General features: G+C 34.1%; 1 long non-coding RNA gene across 1 annotated transcript in view; it reads left to right on the top strand.

The window, feature by feature from the left end:
* The window catches only part of LOC137636936 (uncharacterized), a 145,600-nt gene extending 143,612 nt beyond the window's left edge, over positions 1-1,988 (top strand). Inside the window, exon 4 of the long non-coding RNA XR_011043305.1 lies at positions 1,765-1,988. This is a non-coding gene — a long non-coding RNA (uncharacterized lncRNA). The remainder of the gene's footprint in view (positions 1-1,764) is intronic.
* The last annotated feature ends 10,512 nt before the right edge of the window (positions 1,989-12,500 follow it).

Here is a 12,500-nt window from a genome sequence, read left to right as displayed (position 1 = left end):
TTAGCAGCTTTCAAGCTGCAACCAACACACAGGCTAAACGACAAAAGCCAGAGAATGTACACATGCAATTGTCACCCTTGTGGGACCCTTTTGGGACTTGTAAAATGCTACTTGTCTTAAGGAAAGATAGTTATTGGGAGCTCTCTCTCTCTCTCTCTCCTCTCTCTCTCTCTCTCTCTCTCTCTCTCTCTCTCTCTCTCTCTCTCTCTCTCTCGTAACCAAGAATAATCTGTGGATACACAACTGATTTGACCACAATATTTCATCCATGAAATTAAAAAGCTATCAAGGGTAGATACATAATTAAAAAGTCCCCTGCAATTTGAGTCTTCAACGTTTTTCTCATTAAGTCTTTAACCCTGCCTTTGCTAATTGGTTGTTTCCTCCCGGCCTGACGTTTTAAGGTATATTGTGACTTATTTTACTCCTTGGAAACGTTTGTGGTTACCAATCTTGAGTATGGTCTTGTATAAGACATTTTTAGACCTAGAGTTTCAGAATGTTTTTGTTCATGGCAGTTTTAACTAATTACAACTCTCTCTCTCTCTCTCTCTCTCTCTCTCTCTCTCTCTCTCTCTCTCTCTCTCTCTCTCTCTCTCTCTCTCTCTTACTTCCTTTTGATCCACGTTAGCTGCCAGGTTTTACCCACTGCAATTTTCATAGAAATTTATATATATATATACATATATATATATATATTTATATATATATATATATATATATATATATATATATATATATGTGTGTGTGTTTGTGTATATATAAATGGTTAGTTGATGTGCTGAATCCTTTTTTGCGTTATTTTGATATATGTAATATATATATATATATATATATATATATATATATATATATATATATATATATATATATATATATATATAATGTACGTGTGTGTAAATGTATGCATGTATGTATATTTAATGATTAGAGGTATATACATTATGCATATGAATATATAGTACATACATATGAGTGGTAGAATTATTGGAAGAATAAAGCAGGTTGATATGGTTCTTTAACGAAAGGCACCCGGTAATTTCACTTATTATTATTATTATTATTATTATTATTATTATTATTATTATTATTATTACTTGCTAAGCTGCAAACCTAGCATCCTGCTTTTCCAACTATTGTTGTAATTATTAACACGTATGAAGGGAAGAGTTAAGTTGGAGTTTCTTGTGTGATATGAATGAAGTGATTGTTCTTGAATTATTTGTTCGTCTTGAATCTGGGTATATATATATATATATATATATATATATATATATATATATATATATATATATATATATATATCCCTTTCTGAGTGGGGATGTCTTAAGGTTGTGATGTGCTTTGTATATTGCCATGATCAGGTAGACTGTACTAGTCAGGGCCACCTATACTAGGTTGGTTTCCTGTGAGTGATCATAATAAAGTCTTCCACCATCACCAATCCAGTGGCAAGCATGGTGATCAAAACTGGCCAACCCCCAGACAGGAATAAGGACATGTCTGACGCTTTTGTCCTGCAGTGGACTAGAAACGGTTGCATTTGTTAATAGATGATCTATGTATATGTATATATATATATATATATATATATATATATATATATATATATATGAGTCATTCGAAGATTTTGTTCGTATTCAAATAGCTAGACTTGCAGACTATGCATAATGCAAAACGTATGTGTGTTTCTTGCAAGCCAATGAATTGTCTCTAACAATGTTATTTGTCTCAGAAACTAACTGTATTTCTATCTATTTTCAGGGTCAAAGGGTTAAAGGACAGTACGGGACAGTGACCTGGCCCTATCATAATATACATATGCGCCCTAGCCACCTCTCCACCCAAGGAGGGCCAAAGAATAGCTACTGATAACTCAGCAGATAGAACACTAGGTCCCCCTCCCACCTTAGCTCACGAGGATGGTGAGGTTGAAGCGACCAATAATGGGACTGACGAGTTTGAGATGAAAGATGGGCCACATTACGATAGGTAAGTAATGTTAATATATTAATCTATCTTAAGGTAACACTTCCTTCCTTTTATCATTATTGTCCTTTTTATTAGAATTTATGTTTATGTATGGGTGTGCATGTGGATATGTATAAGCAAATAGTCAGTCAGTTTCCTCTGTTGAATCTCCAAATTACTTTGAAATCTTCAAATATTTTCATTTACCTTGTATTTTTAGATATCAATACAAAAATTGTATTAGAAAACCAACGCAATTCTGTAATCACTTGGATAAGCAAAAGGAAACATAACTCTTTGGTATAGTTTGATCTATTTGAATGTTATTTCTGATCATATATATATATATATATATATATATATATATATATATATGTGTGTGTGTGTGTGTGTATGTGTGTGTGTGTTTGTGCATGTGTATGTATATATATATATATATATATATATATATATACAGTACATATATATACGTATATATATATATATAGATAGAGAGAGAGAGAGAGAGAGAGAGAGAGAGAGAGAGAGAGAGAGAGAGAGAGAGAGACTGCAGCATGTCCTTAGTGTGTCGTATGGTTTGAAGTTATATATATCTTTGTATGACTGAAATGGCATTTTGATGATATAAAGGGAATTTACCTGTTATTCTCTCGAGGGAAAATTATTTTTCGTTTAAAATACCAAGTGATGGACATACCATGGTTCAATGATGATTGTAGATGTGTGTTTTTTTTTTTTTTCTGAGAAACAGGAGACTTATTTCTTCTGGAAGGGTATTATTATTATTATTATTATTACTTACTAAGCTACAACCCTAGTTGGAAAAGCAGTATGCTATAAGCCCAGGGGCTCCAACAGGGAAAATAGCTCAGTGCGGAAAGGAAAAAAGGAAAATAAAATATTCTAAGAAGAGTAACAACAATAAATATCTCCTATATAAACTATAAAAACTTTAACAAAACAAGAGGAAGAGAAATAAGATAGGAGAGTGTGCTCGAGTGTACCCTCAAGCAAGAGAACTCTAACCCAAGACAGTGAAAGGCCATGGTACAGAGGCTATGGCACTACCCAAGACTAGAGAACAGTGGTTTGATTTTGGAGTGTCCTTCTCCTAGAAGAGCTGCTTACCAACTATGCTTAGGTAAGGGTTGTTCCTAGAGTTTAAGCTTCAACTAAAAGGGAATACACGTTAGATATAAGTATAAAACCTTTCTTGTATAAACCTGAAGCATAAATGGTGGGGTACCCTCAAATGTGCACTTTTTTGCTTTTGATTTAAGTGTTCCTCCTTTACTTAAACCAGTTGGCTCGGTCGCTTACTGTCCAAAGGAAAATGCAACACATTTTGGCTGATGTATTTGTCAGTAAGGCGAGTAATGAAGAACTTAATATTCCTTATTCCTGTTTTGGACCTGTGGAATTGAAATGCTCTTACTGGACTTTGGCTATGGAGGTGTACCCCCCTAAAGGGTATTTCTCCGTGTACCCCCCTAAAGGGTATTTCTCCTTTATAAAGACATCTGATATCTTAGCTTTTAAGTTGTCTCTGAGTTTATGCAAGTTAGCAAGAGTATGTTCTTGCACTTGGAGAAACGGTCATGTTACTACTCCATTAGGTCTATGTGTTCTTGGTAGATCTAGCCCTGCTTTTTACAGACCTATTTCCGTAACTTCCTTATCTAAAGTTTTTGAATGCCTTATGGCAAAACATCTAAACAAGTATGCTGAAGAGGATAATTTGTTCGTAATGTGCAATATTACTTTCGCAAGGACCTTGGAGCATGTGATGCCCTTCTTACAATCACCAGCATTGTACAGAAATCCCTTGATTGTGGTCGAACGGCTAACCATGATTTTAGTGTTGCTTTTGACCGTGTTAATCAAGAGGTGCCTTTTATGAAACTTGAGCAAATTGGAATATGTGGGTCTTTTTCTTAACATCGTTATTGAATTTTCAAGCAGTATATTGCAAAAAGTAGTTGTTAATGGTTACCACAGTGACTATAAGAATATAATACCTGGTGTTCCTCTGGGTAATATTCATGGCCCATTATATTACTTTTCTTACTCTATGATATGGATATGTGGTTTGGCCTAAAAAATAAGTATATGTATCAATCTCTCTCTCTCTCTCTCTCTCTCTCTCTCTCTCTCTCTCAGTATATATATATATATATATATATATGCGTAAAAATCACAGGAAAACGTGATGCTCAGATGCAGAAGAACCACAGGGAAAATGAAAATACGAAATATACAATAAAGTCCTGACTAGTTTCGTGATACTTCCTCATAGGAAGTATCACGAAACTAGTCAGGACTTTATTGTATATTTCTTATTTTCATTTTCCCTGTGGTTCTTCTGCATATATATATATATATATATATATTATGACTTATTATTACTTGCTAAGCTCCTAGTTGGAGAAGCAGGATGGTATAAGTCCAGGGACCCCAATAGGGAAAATAGCTTAGTGAGGAGAGAAAAAAAGGAAAAATAAGATATTTTAAGAATAGCAATAACATTCGAATAAATATTTCCTATATAAACTATAAAAACTTTAACAAAACAAGAGAAAGATAAATTACAATAGCATGCCCAAGTGTACCCTCAAGCAAGAGAACTCTAACCCAAGATAGTGGAAGACCATGGTACAGAGACTATGGCACTACCCAAGACTAGAGAACACTGGTTTGATTTTGGAGTGTCCTTCTCCTAGAAGAGCTAAAGAGTCTCTTCTACCCATACCAAGAGGAAAGAAGCCACTGAACAATTGGGTGAAGAAAAATTGTTTGGTAATATCAGTGTTGTCAGGTGTATGAGGAGAGAGGAGAATCTAGAATATGCCAGACTATTCGGTGTCTGTGTAGGCAAAGGGAAAGTGAACCGTAACCAGAGATAAAGATCCAATATATTTGCTGTTGGTATTTATTTTTACTACACTAATAGATAAAGAATGAATTTAGACATTAGAAATATACTTTGATATGAATTTTAGTACTCATAACTATGCGTAATAGGAATATAATAGTTTATCTCATAAATATATCATATCAGTTATGATAAAAGTAAGACACTCCGAGTCTAATAAATTTTAATACTAAACTTTAACCGAAATGAACTAGCCTTTATAGACTACATGGACGGAAACTACCAACAAAATACGATGTTGTATACTAAATTAGACAAATAATTAGACTTCATAATCTTCTATGGCAATAATTGAAAGACAAATTCTACCTAAATATAATGTTGGGATAGTTTTAAAGACTCGATTCATCATATTTTCTGTGATTAATTCTATTTCGAGGTTTCCAAGATTGGTCGTCCTGGACGTTTAATTATCGTCAGCAGTGGGGATGACGTCAAAAGTGCTAAAGAAAAGTCAAAATACGATCAGTTATTAATAATATTTTTCATATAAGAAGCTTCGGACATTTCTAATTTATTATATTTACATATATTATTATTAGTTGTTATTATTATTATTTTTATCATCATTATTATTTTTATTATTATTATTATTATTATTTTCATTATAATTATTATTATTATTATTATTATTATTTTCATTATTATTATTATTATTATTACAAGCTAGGCTATAAAACTAATAGCAAAAGCAAGATGTATTTAGCCCAAGGTCTCCAGAACGGCAAAATAAATACGTATATATAAACACATACACAATACATATGTGTAATATATATATATATGCATGTATGTATATATATATATATGTATATATATATGTATGTATATATATATATATATGTATGTATATATACATATATATATATATATATGCATGTATATATACATATATATATATATATATACATATATATGTTTGATTGAAAACTAACTGCCTCAGTGGGGTTAATTTTGTAAGATACCTTTCCTATTATTCTGATTATTCACTTTTCATCAGCACTGCCACTATCAAGTTATTGCAATATCATTTTCAGGGAGGATATGTAAATTCATCATTAATTGATTAGAGTTTTTTACTTTAAAAAGTAAACATAGATGTATTTTAACGTAGTGAGTCCAGGGTCGTTCTTGGGTTCGGTGATAAATTCTTGTCGTATTCACTTAGTGAGGTTAGGTTGCAACTCCTATCAGTCTACAAGGTTATGTCTGCTCATCATTAACCTGGGAGATTAATTGATAAATGAGGGCTTCAGGCTTCTGTTTACATGAATATGGGCTGGTCTTATTCTGGCTGTTAAATTTTCAATAGGTATTAATGTCCTTAAGGCGAAGGTACAGTAGTAGCTATTATTATTATTATTAACTGCTAAGCTACAATCATAGCTGGAATAGCACAATGCTATGAGGAAAATAGCTCAGTGAGGAAAGGAATAAAAAGGAAAATTAAATTTTTAAGAAGAGTAACAACATTGAAAATATCTCCTATATAAACTATAAACACTTTAACAAAACAAGAGGAAGAGAAATTAGATAGAATAGTGTGCCTGAGTGTATATCAAGCTAGAGAACTCTAACCCAAGGCAGTGGAAGACCATGGTACAGAGGTTATGGCACTACCCAAGACTAGAGAACAATGGTTTGATTTTGGAGTGTCCTTCTCCTAGAAGAGCTGCTTACCATAGCTAAAGAGTCCCTTGGGTGAAGAATTGTTTAGTAATCTTAAATGTTGTCAGGTGTATGAGGACAACAGAGAATATGTAAAGAATATGCCAGACTATTCGGTGTGTGTAGGCAAAATGGAAAATGAACCGTAACCAGAGAGAAGGATCCAAAGTAGTACTGTCTGGCCAGTCAATGGACCCCATAACTCTCTAGCGGTAGTATCTCAACAGGCGGCTTGTGCCCTGGCCAACCTACTACCCATTTAGAGGATTCTGATCGTTGATTGGCCATGGTGCTGCCTGGGAGAATCTCCGTTTCAGGCTGCTTCATTGTGCTGTCATTGTGGCTAATCAAGGGTGGGGAGTGTTGGTTAGCCTGGTGCTCCTTCGGCATTTAGGTAGGAGAAACATTTTCAGTATGATGTTGAGGATAGGTTTCTCCGGAATTAGCAGGGCAAGGCCTCTAGAATTCTACTTCTTCTAATGTCCGGGGCACTGCCATTGATTTCCGCATTTTTCACGGCTTGTTATCAGAAATTGGACTTATTGAGAGTAATAATAAGTCCAATTTCTGATAACAAGCCGTGAAAAATGCGGAAATCAATGGCAGTGGGACCTTGCTGTACCCTAGGTGACAGGACAGGTGTTTAGAGAGCCGCATGGAGATTATTCTGATGTGGCAGCTACGTTGGAATGATGACCATGCAGCTTTCTAGATTGCTGTCCTGTCACGTATAGCTAGGTCCCATTGGTAAATGTAGATCACATTCGTTCTCTTCAACGTGTCCTACAGAGGAAGAGCTGGATTAGTTTTCTTGACCAACGTTTACGTTTTGGTATTTTGGTAATAGATGACGAAGTTTATCTCTGTATTCTCTGATACTAGGAGCAGGTTGTAATTGCGATTTCTTAAATGGGTCTCTCATCTGTTGATGATTACGGTGCATTATTCCTTTTGTAGCAAATGTTTCCTTTGGTGAGCTGGTCATGTGGCACTGTTCGTCCCCATACCAGGTGTCAAAGGCATTTTTGATATCTTGATTAACCTCTCCATTAGGATACCTGTTGTTCATTGGGACTTGTGTTATACGATCCAGTTCCTCATGGGTAGCCCTCCAGCAGGAGCTATAAGAGAGAGCCCTCTTTATGAATACTTTGATTGTGGAGGCCTTCTGTCTGGCAGGGAATTCACTGTCACCATAGTGAAAAAGTCCAAAGTTTGTTTGTTAGCTCATCAGCACTACCCTGGACAGCAGGAGACTTAGAATTCTGGAGGCCCTGCTAATCCAGCAGGAATTACCTATCTTCAGCACCATGCAGGGAAATGTTTCGCCTACTTAGCTGCCAAAGAAGTGCTGGTCCCCCAACTGCGATTCGACATAATAACAAGACCGTGAAGCTTGCCAACACCCAGTGAGCACAATAGACAATCAGCGATCAGATTCTTCTAACTGGGAATCTCGACCACATAACTCACACATGATGCAATCACCAGGCTCAGCACTTACCTAGAGCAAACCTTCTGTTGTAGCTGCTAACTTCTGTCTCACAGTAGGGCCAGCCAATGAAAATTCAAAGCCCGGAATGAGGCTAACCAGAATTCATATTAATACAGCTAAGAAGCCATCATCTATGAATTAGTCTTCAAGCCTGATGATGGACAGATTTATCTTGCTGCATGAAATGTTTTGTAACTTAACCTCACTAAGTGAATATGATCAGGAAAAGATCACCATAACCCTAGAACTCCCCCGGACTCAGTACCTTGAAAAATATTATACATACTATTTTAAAGTAAAAGACTTTCATTTACAAAGGAATATATATATATATATATATATATGTGTGTGTGTGTGTGTGTGTATATCAAGTCTAAAAATGAAAACAAACAGTTACAGGCAAATAGCATTGCTGTTGAAAGGAAATAGATTATCACAATAGAAGAGGTGGCATATAGTGTTAGCTCCACGGAGGTAATCTTCAATAAAAAACGCATAAAAGAGGGTCACCTGATATATATATATATATATATTACAGTATATATATATATATATATATAAGTATATATATATATATATTATATAAAGTATAGTATATATATTATATATATATATATATATATATATATATAGTATATATATATATATATAGTATATATTATCATTATCATTATCATTATTCTCATTACTAGCCAAGCTACAATTCTAGTTGGAAAAAACAAGATGCTATAAGCCCAAGGGCTCCAATAGGGAAAAATAGCCTAGTGAGGAAAGGAAATAAGGAAATAAATAAATGATGAGAATATATTATTATTATTATTATTATTATTATTATTATTATTATTATTATTATTATTACTAGCCAAGCTACAACCCCAGTTGGAAAAGCAAGATGCTATAAGCCCAAGGGCTCCAACAGGGATAGATAGCCCAGTGAGGAAAGGAAATAAGGAAATAAATAAACGATGACAATAAATTAACAATATATCATTCTAAAAACAGTAATAGCGTCAAAACAGATATGTCCTATATAAACTATTAACAACATAAAAAAACAGATAAGTCATATAAACGATAAAAAGACTCATGTCAGCCAAGTGGCATGATTAATAGCAATCTTGCTTTTCATTTTTGAAGAGACTAGAGTTCGATCCCAGTATGAGGTAGAGATTTATATGTAGGTATATATATATATATATATATGCGTATATGTGTATACATATACATATATATTTGTGTAATGTATATATACATGTAATTATATTAATGTGTACTGTATATATGTATATATTCTAGATACATTGATTCATATATGTGTATATATACTGTATATATATATATATATATATGTATATATATATATATATATAATGTGTGTGTGTATGGTGTGCAGCAGGGTCCAAAAAACACCAGTATTAAGGCCATAATTTATTTAGGAGACGTTTCGAACATTGTCATGTTCATTATCAATCTGTAAAAAATATAAATATAAAATTCTTAAAAACTACTCAACCAATTACAACGAAACTTGGTGGACTTATGGCATATGACAGAAGGGCAAATCCATTAAAGCTTGAATAAATCATATTGAAGTACAAGTACACAGTGGAGTTAAGGGCAAAATAAGACTGCTTGGCTTGGCGAATTCATGCTCTGTACTGACTGCCCCTCTAGTTAAACCTTGTGTTTGTCTCACCCTTTCTCCCACGGTTCGAAAGGGGAAGAGTTTGCTCTCTTGGGGACATTAATAAGGTGTTACACACACAGTGGTCAACTTTTATCAAATGATTCCCATATACAGATCACGTTTGTTTCCCTTTCTTTCGTATGGACTGATTCCCTTGAATTGCTTTCTTGCTTTTAGCGTTTGAAATATGTTGAATAATAGAAATTATATCCATTTCCGTTCTCCTCATAATGACACACTATCAAATCCTCTCGCTAATTTTAGATGGTAATATTAACTTAAACTTCTAAGTGGAGATATTTTGATAACAACTGCTTTAATAGGAGAGAGAGAGAGAGAGAGAGAGAGAGAGAGAGATTTTATAAAGCTATACCCATACCATAAATCTTACCATATATATATATATATATATATACACATATAAATATATATATATATATATATACATATAAATATATATATATATATATATATGAGAGAGAGAGAGAGAGAGAGAGAGAGAGAGAGAGAGAATGTTCTGAGGATATAGATGTAGCCGATTACAAACATAAGCCCTTTCATTAGCAAAATACAGAGAGAGAGAGAGATGATTAAATTTTGAAAGGTCAAGGTCACGGTCAAGGAAAATGTCCAATTTACATAATCAGCCATAAGTTTGGACATCGTTATCACAGAGATTTCGAACTTTGTATTTTGTTAATGAAAGGGCTTATGTTTGTAATCGGCTACATCTATATCCTCTGAACATTCTCTCTCTCTCTCTCTCTCTCTCTCTCTCTCTCTCTCTCCCTCTCTCTCCTGTTTTACACTTAGATTTTGTTTATGTGTAGTTCACAGGTTATATTCATAGCAAGGTTACAGACTTGTAATTGTGTTTTTCAAATGTTTAGCCAAAATATTCGTTGAATCGACTCTGAACTAATGGCTGGGCTGTGTTGTATACCCAGTCAGAACAGGAGGCCATCGAATGGGTATAATGCACGTACAACAGTCAACACATACAAATCGATACCTCTCTAATTGTAACAGCTTTCAAGCTGCAACCAACACACAGGCTAAACGACAAAAGCCAGAGAATGTACACATGCAATTGTCACCCTTGTGGGACCCTGTTGGGACTTGTAAAATGCTACTTGTCTTAAGGAAAGTTAGTTATTGGGAGCTCTCTCTCTCTCTCTCTCTCTCTCTCTCTCTCTCTCGTAACCAAGAATAATCTGTGGATACACAACTGATTTGACCACAATATTTCATCCATGAAATTAAAAAGCTATCGAGGGTAGATACATAATTAAAAAGTCCCCTGCAATTTGAGTCTTCAACGTTTTTCTCATTAAGTCTTTAACCCTGCCTTTGCTAATTGGTTGTTTCCTCCCGCCCTGGCGTTTTAAGGCATATTGTGACTTCTTTTGCTCCCTTGTAACGTTTGTGGTTACCAATCTTTGAGTATGGTCTTGTATAAGACATTTTTAGACATAGATTTATAGAATGTTCTTGATCATGGCAGTTTCAACTAATGGCAACTCTCTCTCTCTCTCTCTCTCTCTCTCTCTCCTCTCTCTCTTACTTCCTTTTGATCCACGTTAGCTGCCAGGATTTACCCACTGCAGTTTTCATAGCAATTTATATATATATATATATATATATAAAAGGTTAGTTGATGTGCTGAATCCTTTTTTTTGCGTTATTTTGATATATGTATATATACAGTATATATATATATATATATATATATTTATAATGTATGTGTGTAAATGTATGCATGTATGTATATTTAATGATTAGAGGTATATACATTATGCATATGAATATATAGTACATACATATGAGTGGTAGAATTATTGGAAGAATAAAGCAGGTTGATATGGTTCTTAAATAAAAGGCACTTGGTAATTCCAATTATTTATGGTTTTACTGTATGCAACTTTACCAGACCGTTATTATTATTATTATTATTATTATTTTTATTATTATTATTATTATTATTATTATTATTACTTGCTAAGCTGCAAACCTAGTTGGAAAAGCAGGATGCTATAAGCCCAAGGGCTACAACCAGGAAAATAGCCCAGTGATTAAAAGAGAACTCATTGTATTTCATAGGTTTGTATTCGGGGATAGTATTACAGCTATCACGGCCCCAGGTATATAACAATAAGCCGGTATCTCTCTCTCTCTCTCTCTCTCTCTCTCTCTCTCTCTCTCGGGGAATAATAAATACTCTGGTACCTAATAGAAGAAATGTTAAAGTCGAATTTGACAATCCAGAAACTAAAGCAGACCAGTTTAATAGTTTTTTGCCAATGTAGGAAAGAATACATACAAGAAAACACAAGCAATTCTCTGTAGATATAACATACTAGACCTGCAAACTACCCAAATAGAGGTCGACAATACTATTTGCTTATTTAGACCACAGCCTGTGACTGGAAAAAAATAATATTAACGATTAAGAATTTGAGCAACAGTAATGCGTGTGGAATAGATGGCATTCCCACTCGTTTTTTTAATGGATTCCCTTTTAATTATTGCTTTTTATGTTATGATCATTATCAATACGGCCATAGTAACTAGTGTGTACCCATCTGTTTGGAAACATCCTTTAGTTAAGCCCTTTCACAAAAAACGGAGATAGAGATGACCCAGGCAATTTTAGACCCGTTTCTATCTTACCAGTCCTGTCTAAAGTTATAGAAAAAATCGTAGCTGAACAGCTTATGGAACATCTTGAAGAAAACAAACTGTTATCT

Source organism: Palaemon carinicauda, unplaced genomic scaffold (genome assembly GCF_036898095.1).
Source record: "Palaemon carinicauda isolate YSFRI2023 unplaced genomic scaffold, ASM3689809v2 scaffold45, whole genome shotgun sequence".
Lineage (NCBI taxonomy): Eukaryota > Metazoa > Arthropoda > Malacostraca > Decapoda > Palaemonidae > Palaemon > Palaemon carinicauda.
This window is presented reverse-complemented; position numbering and strand designations above follow the sequence as displayed.